General features: G+C 36.7%; 1 protein-coding gene across 4 annotated transcripts in view; it reads left to right on the top strand.

Moving 5' to 3' along the window:
• Positions 1-16,158, top strand: part of tiam1b (TIAM Rac1 associated GEF 1b) — a 93,180-nt gene that overhangs the window by 16,244 nt on the left and 60,778 nt on the right. The window contains exon 1 of one of the 4 annotated variants that reach the window (XM_073863556.1): positions 3,668-3,902. The exons of 2 other annotated variants lie outside the window; for them this stretch is intronic. The gene's annotated coding sequence lies outside the window, so the exon portion shown is untranslated. Of the gene's footprint in view, positions 1-3,667; positions 3,903-16,158 lie in introns of those variants that run through there. One more of the 4 variants, XM_055197365.2, reaches the window with a different exon arrangement.

Below are 16,158 nucleotides of genomic sequence, written 5' to 3'. Positions count from 1 at the left end.
TGAAAAAAAACACATACTTACCACTCAGAGACGTCCAATAACAATCTCCAAACAATTGATTATTCCTTAAAATCCATCTTTGTCTCAAACATAAGATCTTTTTACACCATAGACTGTAAAAAATATGGACATAGTGTCCGTGACGTCAGCCATAGATTTGTGAAGAGCTTTTATGAAGCTTAAAGTAGGCGTTGCCTGCCGTCGCCATCTTGGCCGTGCGTCAACGCACATTACTCGCGGATAACCGAAAATGGGTAAAGAGTAAGGGTGTCACGATTTGGAAATTAAGTCACAACCTCGAACTTCGAATTAAAAAAATGGATCGTCGATGCTGCCACGCCCCATGTCACGTCCGGTCGGCTTGCCAAGCGGGGGAAAATAAACTCTCAGAAGTGCCTTTAAAAACATCCATCCAGCGGAACGCGATTTATATTTTAAACAGAGGTATGTATTGCTACAACTCCTTGAAATGCATATCATAAACAGGATTACAACCTAGTGATCTGCCTTCGGACAGAGCGCAGCTCTCTGGATGTGCACGAGAGAGCCGCCAAGATGCAGCGGGTTATATTTTAAACGAAAGGTATAGTTTGCCTCAGCTCGCATGAAACGCATAAAACTGAACAAATACGTAAGGATTATTACTTTAGTTTATGTTTAGACTTTGGACAGATGCGAGATGCGCATGCACGTGAGACAGAGAAAAACGCAGCTGCTTATGACGCACCGGTTTTAGTTCAGAAAATAGGAGTCCAAGACGTGCGCATTAAGTCTATCTGCGTGCAAGAAGGAATTCTCTCTCTACTATAATAATAATAATAATAAAGGCATATCATTTTTTGTCTTAAAAAATCATTTAAAAATCGAGAATCGAATTGAATCGTGACATCAGAATCGAAAATGTAATCGAATCGAGGATTTGGAGAATCGTGACACCCCTAGTAAAGAGGCAGGACGTGGGTGAAGCTGAAGTGGCTGGTTGCTGAAACCACGCCCACCTAGCTCGATTCTAGTGACAGCAGTGGCAGTTCACACTTCACTGAAGTGGCCACGCCCTTAATTATGCAGAACTTTAAAGCTTAATATAATTTAAACGGATGAGTGTTACAAAATTTGCTATATAGACCAAAAACACTTTTTGTACCAGGCTGTAAACAAATTATTTTCTACTGTAAAGTTGGACATTTTAACATGGGGGTCTATGGGAATTGTCTCCCTTTTGGAGCCTGCCTTTAGCGGCCACTTGATGAATTGCAGTTTAAGTCATTTTCGTATTGGCTTCATCAGAGAGATCGTAAGGTTGCCCCTTGGTTTACACACACACAGCGCTACTAAAGGAGCTGCTCTGTGAAACAGCCAATCAGAGCACAGCTCAACATTTTTATTCATGACCCTTTCAAATAAGGTAATAATAGACCATTTCATTCTCAGGGCAAATCCTAGGGTTGTAAATGGACATGTAAAACCATTTCTGGATAATTTTAGCACTTACTTAACCCACATACCTTTTATTTAAATATCAGAGAACAATTTAACAGATTTTTTCAATGCATTCTGTGGTGCCTTTTAAACCATAAACTGTAATCTCAGTGAATACTGAAAGTCTCGAAAATAACAAGACCCAAACAAAGTTGTTGCTTTGTTCCTCAAGTTAGTTTTTACACGTACATTTTATAGACACTGTTATCCAAAGCGATTTTACAGTGCATAAAATATACATTTTATCAGTATGTTTGTTCCCTGGGATTGTAGTATAAAGCGCTTCTAATTCAAGACTCTACCCACAGAGCTACAGGAATCAAGTATTTATGGTGTAGTTTAAGTATTTATAATGTTATAATACTTCTCTGGTTGGGGTGTTATTAGTAACAGCATGGCCTTTTGGATATAAGCTTCTGCTAAAGATTAAACGTATTAAATCTGTTGTAAGGCATGTTTGATTAAATTGTATATTTTCTTTAAAATGTAATGTCCGTCTACCCCCTGTTATTTCTTAATTGTTGTTTCACAATTGCTGTATTTTGACTATTTGCGAAAAAAGATTAAAGGAATAGTCTACTCATTTTCAACATCAAAATATGTCACTACCCCAACCAAGAACCGTTGAATCATCCCTCCACCATCCGTGCGCGCGCACGCAAGCGCCGGAGCGCGCCGCGACGCCACGACAGCACCCAGCCTAGCCCCATTCATTCAATGCTGCCATTTAGAGATAAAGTTAGAAGTGACCAAACACATCAACGTTTTTCCTATTTGGGACGAGTAGTTGTACGAGCAAGTTTGGTGGTGCAGGGTGGGACATGGCGCTTTTCTGAGCGGATTTGGAGGAGTGACTGTGTTTTGTGGCGTGGTGGCACTTTTGGGAGTACTTCGACTCGCCTGAAAAGTCCGCTCCCCTTCTCACTCTCATAATGGGAGAGGGAGGGTGTTACTGCGCCGAGTCCAAGTACTCACAAAGGTGCTATTACGCCATAAAATATAGTTCATCTTTTAAATCCGCTTAGAAAAGCGCTAAGTTTTATTTTGTACCACCAAACTTGCTCGTATAACTACTCGTCTTAAATAGGAAAAACGTTGATGTGTTTGGTCACTTCTAACTTTATCTCTAAATGGTACCATTGAATGAATGGGGCTAAGCTAAATGCTATCGTAGCGTCGCAGCGCGCTCCAGCGCTTACGTGCACACACACAGATGATAGAGGGATGATTCAACAGTTCTTAGTTAAGGTAATAACATATTTTAATATTGAAAATGAGTAGACTATTCCTTTAAGTGTAAATACAGAGCAATTTTCTTTTTGCAAAATACACTTTCTTATTTTTCCTGATTTTAAGGTGTTTTAAGTATAAGTTGGCCACATTAATACTGATTGCGTTAATATTTACTATAGTAAACTGGGTAACATTTTACAATAAGTTAACATTAGTTAATGTATTACCTAAAATAAACAAACCATGAGCAATACATACAGTATTTATTAATCTTTGTTAATGTTAGTTAATAGAAATAAAGCTTTTAATTGTTTGTTCATGTTAGTTCACAGTGTATTAACTAACATTAAGATTTTAATATTAGTAATTGTTGAAATTAACATTTACAAACATTAATAAATGCTCTATAAGTGCAGTTCATTATTAGTTCATGTTTACTAATGTACTTAACTAATGTTAACTAATGAACCTTATTGTACCATAAACTGTAGTAAAATTAATACTTTACCATAGTAAATATTAAATAATACTACACTATTTCATACCGTTTCACACTACATTTAACACTGCAAAATACAACAACTGTGTCATTGTCTTTATATATGTTTGTGGCTGATTTTCATTATATGACTGCTTTATGTACGTCAATAAAACTTTCGAATCTTACTACAGTTTACTATAGTATAGTATACGACAGTATTTTTTCACATGGCTTGGCCGTGTTCATGACAGATTTCACAGAGGTTTGGTCAGTATGCTTCAACGGGAGAAATTGCCCTGAGGGGGTGGAGCTCTGTGGGAAAGGTGCGACAAGTGGGCGGAGCACATGTTTGTGAGAGGAGGGTTTGATTCTTGTGTAAATTTGATGCTCTCCGCAGGATCAGAGGCATTTAGACAGAGCCGAAGGATTGCAATCCCAATCTTAACAGTGATTCTGAGACAGGGGGAAGGGGAAGAGGTCGAGAAAGTGTGTGAAGAGGGGAGGAGAACAAGAGAGAGAGAGAGAGAGAGGAGGGTGGAGTTCATTGAACGACACAGCCCCCCCATCCAAAGCTCCCTCAGTTACTCTGCGCTCATGTAGTAGTCAGTATGTTGTGGAGTTTAAACGGGAATGTGAGCGCTGCCGAAGGAAACGTGAGATTTTAGCACAGACGCACGTCACCGGTTCAGTGGATTTCCCCCCTGGGAAGGTAAGACATTTGTGCGGCCGTTGAGGTGTGGCAGCATTTGGGCTTGCATCGTGTTGTGGTTTGCGAGGAGCTGCAGTTTTCCAGCTTCAAAGCGAATTGAGATCTTTAGAGTGTCGGAAGATAAAAAGGATTTCCCACATCTGTTTCGCTACCTCTCGTTCATTACAGCTCTGTCTTTCTGAACATTTAAAGACGCTTTGTTGACATGATAAATAGGGCTTTGCATTGGTAAACATTGTTAATCATTGCATGTTCACTGGAAAAAGATGCATGTTAAGTTATTATTTGTAGGCATTCTATTGATGTGTGAAGTATGTTGATCCCTGTCTTAGTTTGATAGTTCATGAGGTTTTAACCAAATCCCTAGTGAAAAATCCTAATGAGTAGATATACAGTACTGTGCAGAAGACTTGCCACCATTAGATTTTTTGGTATAGTGATGATCATATAATTATTTCTCCATCTCCTTATAAGAATACAACCAGAAAATACAGGAATTTTGTAAAAACGATATAAAAGTATAAACTGAAGTATCAAGTGTTTAGGGTATACTCCCCTTCCACTTAAGCAATAGCAGGCAACTGCAGGAACTCTTAAACCTAAATAAAATTAAATCCTAATTTCTAATTCTAATCGAATGACTTCAGTCTCCTGAAAAAAGCTCAAGATGTGTTTTTGTGCCAATAGATGCTGGAAGAAAACAATTAGTTTTTAAAAGGGTTTAGTTTTTAATTTTGTGTACCTGTACTTTCTGTTTGTATCTTAATAAAAATAGTGAAAAATAAATATGGATGGATATTAAAACTTTGCTACAACAAAGCTGCTGCACTGTAAAAAAATACTAAATATTTTTGGTTGAATCAACTCGAATTTACAAGTCATTTCAACTTATTATTATTTATCTTGACTAGAGATGAGTTGTTATAACTACAGGTGAGTTGTTATAACTTATAAAATAAGTTGTGACAACTCATCTCTGTTGACATGACTTGTAAATCTGCGTTGATTTAACAAAAATGTTTAAGGCAGCAAAGTTTTTTTTACGGTGTGGTGGTGGTGGCGTAAGACTTTTACACAGTACTGTATATTTTAATAAATACATTGTAAAAAAATGCAGCATGAAGTTAAAACAACTTCGTTTTGCAAATCAATTCAACCTACTATTTTAAGATTCAACCTTTGATAAGTTGGCATAACTTATAAAAAACAGTTGAAATTGTTCAACTTAATTTTTTAAGTAAAAGAAACAAAAAAAGATATGTTGATTATCGAAAATGCAGCATTTTTGTCAAATCAACATATATTTTATTTATTTTAAACAATTTCAACTTGTTTTTATAAGTTTTGTCAAAACTTAAAATAGTAGGTCAAATTGACTTGCAAAACCAAGTTGTTTTAACTTTATGCTGCATTTTTTTTTACAATGTATTTATTAAAATATACAGTACTGAGTAAAAGTCTTACGCTTAATGCTGCATTTTTTTAAGCCCAGTCTCATGAAATGCGTATAAATAGCATGCAGTGTGAAAACTTCACAAATTTCAAATTTGTGTGCATATGATACGCCAGTCCTTCCCGTTTACTTAATGGCACATTTTTTGTGTAATTTAATTTATTGGTTTCTCAATTTTTTCAGTTTTTTAACCATTGTCGCTTAGGTTTGGAGTTAGAACAACCAAACCCCAATTCTAACCCTAATTCCACAAAAACATGGAGAAACCTATATTAAAAGACATCTTAAAGTCGAAATCCCAAATCTAACCCCAATCCTAAGAGAAAATGCAGAACAAATTGAGAAACTAATACATAAAACGGCATGAAAAGATGCACCGTATTGAGTGAACGGGAAGGACTGGTGTATCATATGCATGCAAAATTGGAATTTGGCGTATGTATTGCATGAGTTTTCACAATGCGTGCTATTTATACTCATCTCCATGAGACTGGGTTGATTTTTTTACAGTGTAGGACCTTCACAGATATAGACAAGGAAATGTCTGGAAAAGTCATGGAAATTTTGGTTGCAAATATATAGTATCTCTATAAATGTTTTTCCTAATGCATGAATCTGTTAACGTCAAGGAAATGTTTTTATCAGATAGTATTGAAATCCTCTTAAGTCCTAGTGGATACTGTGTAGTGTTTTTCAGAGCTCTGCTTGTATTTCATTGATATTGTCTTGCTATTAGATAGTTTAGGGACATCAAAGGAGTTTAATTTTCCTTGAATTTGTACTCGTTGAATATTCAATAGGGATCTTATTATAAACCTAATAGTCCCTTTGAAAGCTTTGTGTTTTAAAATATCCACTTGTTTTGTGTTTATATGAAACTTATCATTAAAATCCTTTAGTATTGCTCGCAAATCATTTCGATCAGCAATGGCACATCCTCATGTTTTAAAATTGGAGCTCATGCGAAAGTTTTATGGTTGTTGCTGCCCTTAAGCATTTCATTAGAAGTATCCTGTGAGAACGAAGATCATTTGAAACACTGTTATTGTCATCAACCTGTGGTGTTAAAATGCTAATTGAGTTGGTAGTTAATGACTGAATATCAACACACAAACACAGCTTTTCTCCGGGTGTCAGACGCTGCACTTGCGGCGTTATCATGACAAAGCTTTTTTGCTGGTGGTATTGTGTAGTTGTGTGAGGAAGATGATGAATTGCAAATGTGTAAGTCGGTCAGAGTCAAGGAGAGCCTCCCCTGTCCTGGTGTGAAGGACTTTAAGGGGCCTGAATTCATTCGCTGTGAAAGGGAAGGCAGTAGGAGTCTCTCATCTGCTGGTATACAGATGGAAATGATCGGGACAGGAGGTCAGCGCTGGTGGACGCAGCTGCGAAATCTTGCATAATATTCAGACATACAGAAAACAGATGGGAGTTTAGTAAAGCTTGCTTATGTAACTATATATATGGAGGTCACACTTTTTACTACGGTACATTTTTCTGAGGGTAGTTTTTGTTAATTTCAATACTGCAAAAGATAAATATATACCATGTTATTGACCAGAAAGAAATATGCGTTAAACTTTTGAGACAACATGCCCCATAGTATTCTATTCATCAGGGTTCCCCATGGTTCCTTGAAGTCCTTGAAAGTTTGTGAATCTGGGGGGAAAATTCAAGGCCCTGGGAAGTTTTTGAAAATATACATGGGTGATTCTCACGAAAACTTGGTTTTAAAAATGTCAAGCATGAAAATGTAAAAATTGCTTAAATTTACTTTTTTTCCCACCAGACATTGAAAAACAAAGTCTGGAGTAAATGGGACCATTAATTTAAAAACTTTTACTTATCATTTAACACTTTTTGTAACATAATTAAAAAAATTAGTCCTAAAAATCTCATTACCGCAACAGTCAGAAAACATCAACACTGACATATTTTCAAAATGACATGACAAACCTGAAAGAACATAATTTGGAGATTCTGCACATGCATTTAAAATCAAAGTATTATGCTTCTATTAATTAAATTAACATTTAATAAGCATCTGTTGCGGTAATGATAATCAAAATGTCGTGTAAGCATTCTGACAAGACAATATTTCAAGTTAACTGTAAAAAAAATGATCTTACCTGGTAGCCATCTTGAAGTAACTGGTCCATGTGCTTGGTCACTCAAAATCAAACTTTATTAAAATTCTGTATGTGTGCTTAAACTGTTCTCAAAAAGTGTTGCGGAGGATGAGAACATCAGGCATGGACACATCATTTTCCAAATTTTTCTTCATTATTATTATACATTAATATTTTTGTGTTAATTTGATTAAATTACAACATAACGCATGTTCAAACACAGCCGGACACATTGCGGTAATGAGAATTTCAGCAGAAAATGAGATAAAATTTACATTTATAAATTCTTATGTTAAAATCACACATTGTGCAAGGTAGAACACAGTATTGTGTATATTCTGATGCTTTTTAATGTTACTATATTACACATTTTAAAGCTAAAATCATTAGTGCCGTGGTGTTTCAATGGTTTCGTGAGAATCACCCACATACATAGATACAGGTCATTGAAAGTGCTTGAATCTACTTTATGTAAGTTTTCTGGAAATCAATATTATTCCCTGTGTAGTGTAGGATAATATCATAAAAATTCTAGACTTTAAGCACAAGTGCTAAACTGTTTGCTTTAAATGCTTATATCTTCTGTACGCGAATGTTGATTCATACCAAAATGCTTTTTTGCATATAGTTATGTTTGACACATGAAGACGTCTTGGGTTATGTAACTGTTGTTCCCTGAGAAGGGAATGAGACGCTGCGTCTCCATTGCCATACTTCCTGCGTCCCTGTAACGCCGTCTTTGGCAATATTTCAGATAGCGATATACTTCCTGGCTCCTGCGTCACCCTGTCTTTGTCGTTAAGCCTCACTATTGGTTGAATTTGATATACACATTCAGACGCACTTACCCCTGGAGGCGTCCCCAAAGTGTCACCGCAGTGACGCAGCGCGAGTTCCCTCGAAAGGGAACTGTAACAATGTATCTTAAAAGGTACACGATGTAACTTTGCTTTCACTTGAAATGTGTCCCAACATTTAGTCCTTGAATTTGAGGGTATTGGACCTGGAAAGTCATTGAAAGATCCTTGAATTTTAAGGTAACTAAGGTGTGGGAACCCTGATTTATAGTTATGGGATTAGATTATACACTAGTCAACATTTGAAGTGGATCAGAAAAGTTCATCAAAGTTCACCAAAGACAAGAATGTGTATTGGGAATTAGTTTTAAGACATCTTTTATAAGAGGTTTTGATCCACTTCAAATGTTGACTAGTATATAATAAATAGTCACATTCTCCAAAATGACTTAAAAATGAGAGAGCATGTAACATTTTGTCTAAATAAATGTCAACTATGTGTAGTCGCAAATATATTTTTGATACCAGTATTGATAAATGTTTTTGATAAAAATAAATGAAATAAAGCTTGACAACATCCATTTTTTATTGTCTTAAAGTCAAGCGTTTATTGTGTTACACATTGTTTTATTATTTACAGCTACATTTTAGATGTTCATTTGTTTAAACCGAAAATGTATTTTTATTGCACCGCACGCGTATGAGTTTTATGTGGTTAGAGGAACAATATGCCCTCATAAAAGTAGAAATAAAATCTATTCTCGAAGGCAAATATTGGCCTATAATAATATTTTTTTTTGACAATGTTCATAAAGGCCGAACAAAAGCAGAACTATAACTTATCTAAAAACACTGTCAGCTTTGTATCGACCAAAGTGAACTTCTCCTTTCATAATCTTAATTTGGGAACCAACAATCGCACAACAATGGTTTAATTATTCAGTGTACGAGTGCAAGTTTAATAGCAGAAGTTTTCTCCTCTTCTCTCGGGGGACACGCATACTTTGATCATTAATAAATGAGCCAAAGACTAAAGTTTCATAAAGAAGATCACTTTCGTGTTGCTTTGATGTGGTCATTGCCATTGGGGTTGTGTTTCCTGTACTTAACTGTCCCTGCCCTGTGTGGGTTTGAAGGGATATAAACTTTGGTAACCATGAGATAGCATCTCCAGAACATTTCTTTAAGAGTTTAATGACTGGTCATGCCTGTACTTCCCTGTCGACAGGACAGAAGTGATGGACTCGCACTACCAGCTGTGATAGTGAACGACTGCCGTTTATTCTCTTATCTTTGTCTGTCTCAATGGTCATGTTGATATGCTTTCAGGAAGTCGTTTACATAGACAGCACCTAAATTAAGCAAGCAATTTACTTGGCATATTAATTGATATATAAGTGTTCCTGTAGCTCAACTGGTAGACCATTGCATTAGCAGCCCTAATGGTAATGGGTTCGATCCCAGGAACACACATACTAAAAAAAATTATACTTTGTAATGGCTTTGGATAAAAGCGTCTGCCAAATGGATGAATTGTGAATGCATGGAAGAGACTACGACTTCCAGCCTCAGGTGGTTAACTGGTCTCATAGCTGAACCAAGCTGGTTCTCCTGCTCTGTTTCAATGGTTCTAGAGGAGCTTTTGGCACAACTAATCAGGTCTGTAGACTAGGTTGTTGAACACCAGACAGACTGGGAGACCAACTTACGGAGTTTAGCGCAGACCCCTGTGTATTCGGGCGGTAACCGAACATGATAACACACACTAAAGTGTTGTTTTTTATTCGCACCTCATTGATTCTGACGTGCTTTATTATTGTGCAACGCTTGAAAGGATCTGAAAAGGTCATGCTTTGATGTATCAATCACTTATTTGATACACATCTTCACCAAACTTGAACTCCGTAGCTCGGAGATATTTATTTAATGAGCAAGTACATAAATCAAAACCTTCTCCTTACCTAGATTCACCTTGGTAAACATAAAATAATTAACTTAATTTAATCAGTATGAATTGACAGGGTTGCAAAGGGGTGGAAAGTTTCTGGTAAAGTTTTTTATGGAAACTTAATCTTGGTAATTTTGGAAATATTCCAAATTGGAAACTTAATGGGATTTTATTGGAATTATTTGGAAATTAATATAACTTATATCATGTACAAACATAAATAAAAATTTTGTTTGGTCATAAGCAGACATGCATGCAGAAATTTAGGGTAGAAATTTAAGTGAAATTACATAACATTTTGTTGTTTTGTACAAAATTATGCTGCAAGATTATTTTACATTTAACTTTTATAGGCAACTCTCAATTTTTCCAAATCCCAGTTTATTCCAGTTAATTCCCATATATTCCCATTCATTCCCATGGAAAGTTTCTAGCCTTAAAAATTCCCAGAAATTCGCAACCCTAATTTCATATAGCGCTTTTCACAATTGGTAATTGTTTCAAAGCAGCTTTACATTAATAGAAGCAGTGAAAAGCACAGAAAACCGCGTCAACCGCGAGTGATTTCAATGTTAAGTCAATGTGAAGAAGCGTTGACGCACATCTGGAGGTCTCACGGCACGTTTGCGTGAATGGCGCCAATTGAGCGTTGCCACGGGAAACGCGCAAGTTGAAAATGTTTAACTTTGGTCGGAAAATGTGCCGCATTAACCGATCAGGAGCATGCTTTTGTAGTGACGTGATTACAGAAAGCGAGCGAAGTTGCAGAAGCCCCTCCCATGATGCAAATTTCTAGTCTCGATGACCAGAATTTTATGCGCGGCTTTCACGCGTGAATGAAGCGAGTAAACTCAAAATGTTCAAGCGGCAAACTAGACCCAGTAGACGTGAATTTGACGCCTCAAACGCGGCTGGTGTGAACCCACGGTTAGACTTCAATAATTAGTAAGGATTAGTACATCAAGGAACCTGTGGTTTAACTTTTTAAACAAAGATGGCGATAGAGAGGCAAACATTACATATTTCAGCTTTTTTTGTGATTGTTGCGGCCAAAAATCCTTGATCTTGCGCCACGTTTTCTTAAAAAATGCGATGGAATATGCGGGATATTTTTGCAATTGTATGCAATGAAATTGCGTGAACTTGCAAAAATTGTAGGAACTTGCAAAAACTGTTTGCAGCTTTTGCAGCTTTTCAATGATGTTCACGTCACATAATCACTTCACTTCATAATGTTAACATGGCAACATTACGCAAAATTTTTCAACTTTCTGCTAAGATATATGTGATTTTTGTCTTTGTACGTTTCAGAGCAGACTCGCTATGTTACTTGGTATGTTAATACGGTCTGCAATTTAGTTTTCCCAGAATGCATCAGGAAGACCATTCATACCCATTTCCGCCTTTGGTTTTGATGAGTGATATAATTGAAGGGTCTTTATCTAAAAGGTGGGAGGCAGAGGTTTTGAAGTGGTCGGCTGAAACCTAAAGACAGATGGTTTAGGTTGACAGATGCTGCACTGTTAGTTTTTCCTGATCTTTCTGCACCATCACGGTTTGGTGACAACAAGGAGGTTATTGTACCACAGGCGGGTGGAAATTAAAGGCCTGTGATCGCTGCGAGTAAACTCATTTCAGCATGGGCTTTGTGTAGTGATGTGTGTCTGAATCCCGTCTCATCACGCCTGACTGAACCGCATGAGGGGAGGAGGGGGGAGGCAGGAGACCCCCGAATTTGCTGGAGGCTTCCACACAGAAGAAAACCGAGAAATGTGAAGTTTCCTGGTGACTGGATTTTAGTCAAGCCTAATCTGCTTTCTGGGTATCACACAGGAGCTCAGGTGATTAGAGAAACATGCATGTCCTGAGGGAAATATTTCCCTGAGGTGGAAAAGTTTCTTGACTTGTTTTTGGGTCAGTTTTAATCTGCGCTCCTTGTATTTTAGAAAGTTTTGTATTTAATTTGTTGGTTTGGCATTGAAATGTATTGTAATCCCTTAATGAAATGACCTAATGAAACGAAAAGAAGGCCAACTAGAGGTATTAAAAGCTTAGTCTTCCAGACCATCCAGCGTAATGCGGGGATATTTTTTTTTATTATTTTGACATTGTTTCAATTAAATTTTATAAGTTCTGCAATGTTTGTGAATCATGTCGTGTACAGCCGTGTTCGGCTAATCCTCAACACATTTGCTCTCGTAACATTTGTGACCCAGCGTTTCACACTCATCCTGTAAACCTTATAAAACTGTTTATACTTCACGCTGCGCTATTTCCAAAAACAACAGGTGTTATCACAGAAAAAATATCAGCTGAAGCAGCAGTCATTTGCCAAACTTTACATTTGCATTTTTACAGATGCATTTCTCCACCTCAAAATATTAAGTCTATAACCGTATTATAGTAGTTTAAGTCAGATTTACAATTGTATTACTATAACATAGCATTCTTTGCGTTATCCTTGGGTTATCATTACGCTAATTGTGCTTAATAAACTGATAATGTCTGGGGTCATGTAAACACGTAAAATTATTTTATTTTATCGGAAAAGCCCATAAACGGCATAAGCAAAAACTGACTGGCACATGTAGTTTTTTGCTCATTACCCCGATTTCGTGTTGCATGTAAACACCTTAACCGGCTTTCTTGCAGGTTTGTTCATGTGCGCATGTCTCCGCATGTGATGTTTAGTAAGCACAAAGTAATGCATAAAAGTCTGCCCTAGACTCATGCAGTTGACAGAGAAAATGCAAAAATAAAAGCTCATGTTACATTTACAGGATCTGAATTAGGGCTGCTTAATGATTAATCGCAACTAATCGTTTGCAGAATAAAAGTACTGTGTATAGTATAATAATCGTTTGCAGAATAAAAGTATATATATATAGATATATAGATATATAATTTATTTATTTATTTATTTATTTATTTATTTATTTATTTATTTATTTATTTATTTATTTATTTATTTATTTATTTATTTATTTACTCATTTATTTATGTATTTATTTATACTTAGATATTATTTATATATTAAGTATTTATATACAAATACTTAAAATATAAATATATTTTTCTTAAAATGATACATGTATGTGTGTGTATTTATATATACATAATTACTTTACACAGTACACACACATAAATGATGTAAACAAAAGCTTTTATTCTGCAACAATTAGTCGCGATAAATTGTTAAGCAGCCTAAAGTCCGATTTATAGTCGTGCGTAAGTTCTACGCCGTAGCTACAGCGTAGGCTATCCGTAGCCTGTGCGTAGCTATGCGTAGCCTGACGTGCACCTCGCAAAAATTTTAACAGCGCGTGAGATCTACGCGGACCGCAAGCGCTGTGATTGGTCCACCAGAACCCTGCCCGTCAGGTAAAAAAAATGCATCATAGGTATTTCTGTTTGCGACGGTGAAAACAAAGACGAGACAAGTTGAGGAGTGATTTAACTAAACTGCAACACAAGTCGCTGTTTATTTACTTCCATCATTGCTGGTCTTCTCAAAACATACACAAGTTGCTGTTTATTTCGTTTGTGGGTTAACTTGCCAAGCTTCTTCTTCATTGACGGTCACGCTGCTACTGTGGTTACACACGTGGATACAGCCTACCACCGGTCTGCGCGCGTGTTTGCACGTCAACGTGGACGACGACGCAAAAGTATAAATGAAAACCGACGTGGAACCTACACCGTAGGACCTACGCACAACTATAAAGAGCCCTTTAATCTTAACACATGAGAAGAGATACAACAGTATGGCTTTAAACAGATTTTCCATCTGCTTTTTTAATGACTATATGCACTATAGGCCAGTGCTTCCCAATCCTGGTCCTCGAGGCCCCCTCCCAAAAAGTTTTAGATGTCTCCTTATTTAACACACCTGATTTAACTCATCATTGTTAGGGAGACATGTTTACCATTTTTGAAGGAGGCTGATAAGTTGAATCAGGTGTTTTAAATAAGGAGACATCTAAAAGTTTCTGGCAGGGGGGCCTTGAGGACCAGGATTGGGAAACACTGCTATAGGCGGTTACGTCACTGCCTGCGAGAAACCTGACAAATCTCCAAATCCCATGTAAACAGGGTTTTCTGCATAGCCGGTTTATTGATTTGCATATAACGCATGAAAACAGGTTTCTATAATAAGTTTTTTTTTTTTTTGATAGTTATCCAATTACTCCATGTAAACGCGCTTCTTGTAAAGAGCATGAACTTATGGTCATTGTTCAGTAGTAGCCCTAGCAAAGTACCACACAATGTTAAAAAATCCTTGTTGCCGTAAATTTTCATATCATCAACTTGGATTTCATTTTAACTTTTTTTTATTAAAGTCAAGAAAAGATAAAAAATAATAGTACGTTGAAATTCACTTTTAAATCTAAAATCTAAGTTGACTATACTTAAAAATTAAAGGCAACCAGGATTTTTTTACAGTGTAGTATACCATCTCATATCGTTACATACTATACCATTTCATAAGCATTTTCATAAGCGTTAGTCTCATCATTTGTATAGGATTTAACCTGCGGTTTATTGACTGTGTAACAGGTCAAACCCCCCATGCTTCTTTTAAGTGAAGCCACAGGTAAACAGTTCAGACTTGTTGGTTTGGCTTTTCATTTGTTTGCACGAAACATGGATTTTGTCTTTGACAAGTCATGTTTCATTGTACGTTTAACTAAATAAGAAAGAAGTGTTTTTTTGTAAATTATGGGAACTGTAAAATATAATATAACAGTGCAAAGTATTCCCAAGCAACACAAATACTGATAAAATGTATAGTCACATTGGATAAAAGCGCCTGCTAAATGCATATGTAAATGTAGCTTAACTGCTTTACTGGGTCTTTTTATAAAGTGAAGTTAAAGTATAACAGGTTTGCATTTAGTGATGTAAATCCAAGCGTGTGCTGGTTAACAAAAGAACGCTGTATGCAAAATAGTTGCAAGGAAGAACTGAACAATCACATTTCAGAATGCAAATATGGCAGGACATTATTACCGGCAGTTAGTTTTTGAATACTACACATACAAGAGACTAAATTTAGGTATATAAGTACATAATAAACCAAAACTTACGATCTGAAATTACACTCTAACGGTACATTCACAAGCGTTAACGCTTCTCATTTACTTTTAATGGGTGAATTGTGGATCTGGCAACGTCGCGTGCTGTCGCTCATGGCAGAAGTTCAACATTTCCCAACTTTTCAAGCGCCAACACGTGCGTCAGTTAATCAGATCGACTTATGCAAATAACCTAGTGTGAGCCAACCAATTACGTTTATGCAAAACCGCAGCATGTGTTGCGGCCACTGTGATTGGCTGATGGCCACGCTTCAGACAAGCCTTTCGTCTTATGCCCCGTTTGAATGTACCGTGAATTTGCCGGGTTATTTTCAACCCAGCATTGAGCCAAAAAGAGACAAACCCAACTTTTTGGTTAAATTAAAGCCTGAATAGTCAGTTTTTTACGTATACGCGCACAAATTTGACTCGTACGGGCACACTGACATCAGACGCATGCGCAATTACTACAAAATCCAATGCATCTTCTGGGCTACATACTGTACATTATTGTCATGTAGGCGCATGCGCAACCTTTGCGTAAAATGTATGCAGGGTTTACAAAATCAGTATGTGCGCACTCTTCTCATGATGAAAACTGCTTCACGTGTCGTGCACTGTACGTGGACCCTCACGAATGCGAAAAAAAATAGACCATACTTCAGCGTTAACACAGAAAATGTTTATATTTGACCCAAAAATGAGTTAAAACAACTCAGCATTTTGGGTTAAAAATAACAGCATTTTGGGTTTTTTGGTGTATATTTCTGTACACCTGAAAGTTTCGACGGTGACAGCACCTCAGAGACACAAAATCAACAGATTTAAAGGTTGTCCGTGTTCTTGTTTGTTGC

Source organism: Misgurnus anguillicaudatus, chromosome 24, assembly GCF_027580225.2.
Source record: "Misgurnus anguillicaudatus chromosome 24, ASM2758022v2, whole genome shotgun sequence".
In the NCBI taxonomy this organism is placed as follows: domain Eukaryota; kingdom Metazoa; phylum Chordata; class Actinopteri; order Cypriniformes; family Cobitidae; genus Misgurnus; species Misgurnus anguillicaudatus.
The sequence above is the reverse complement of the archived record's forward strand: the minus strand, read 5'-3'. Positions and strand labels throughout refer to the sequence as shown.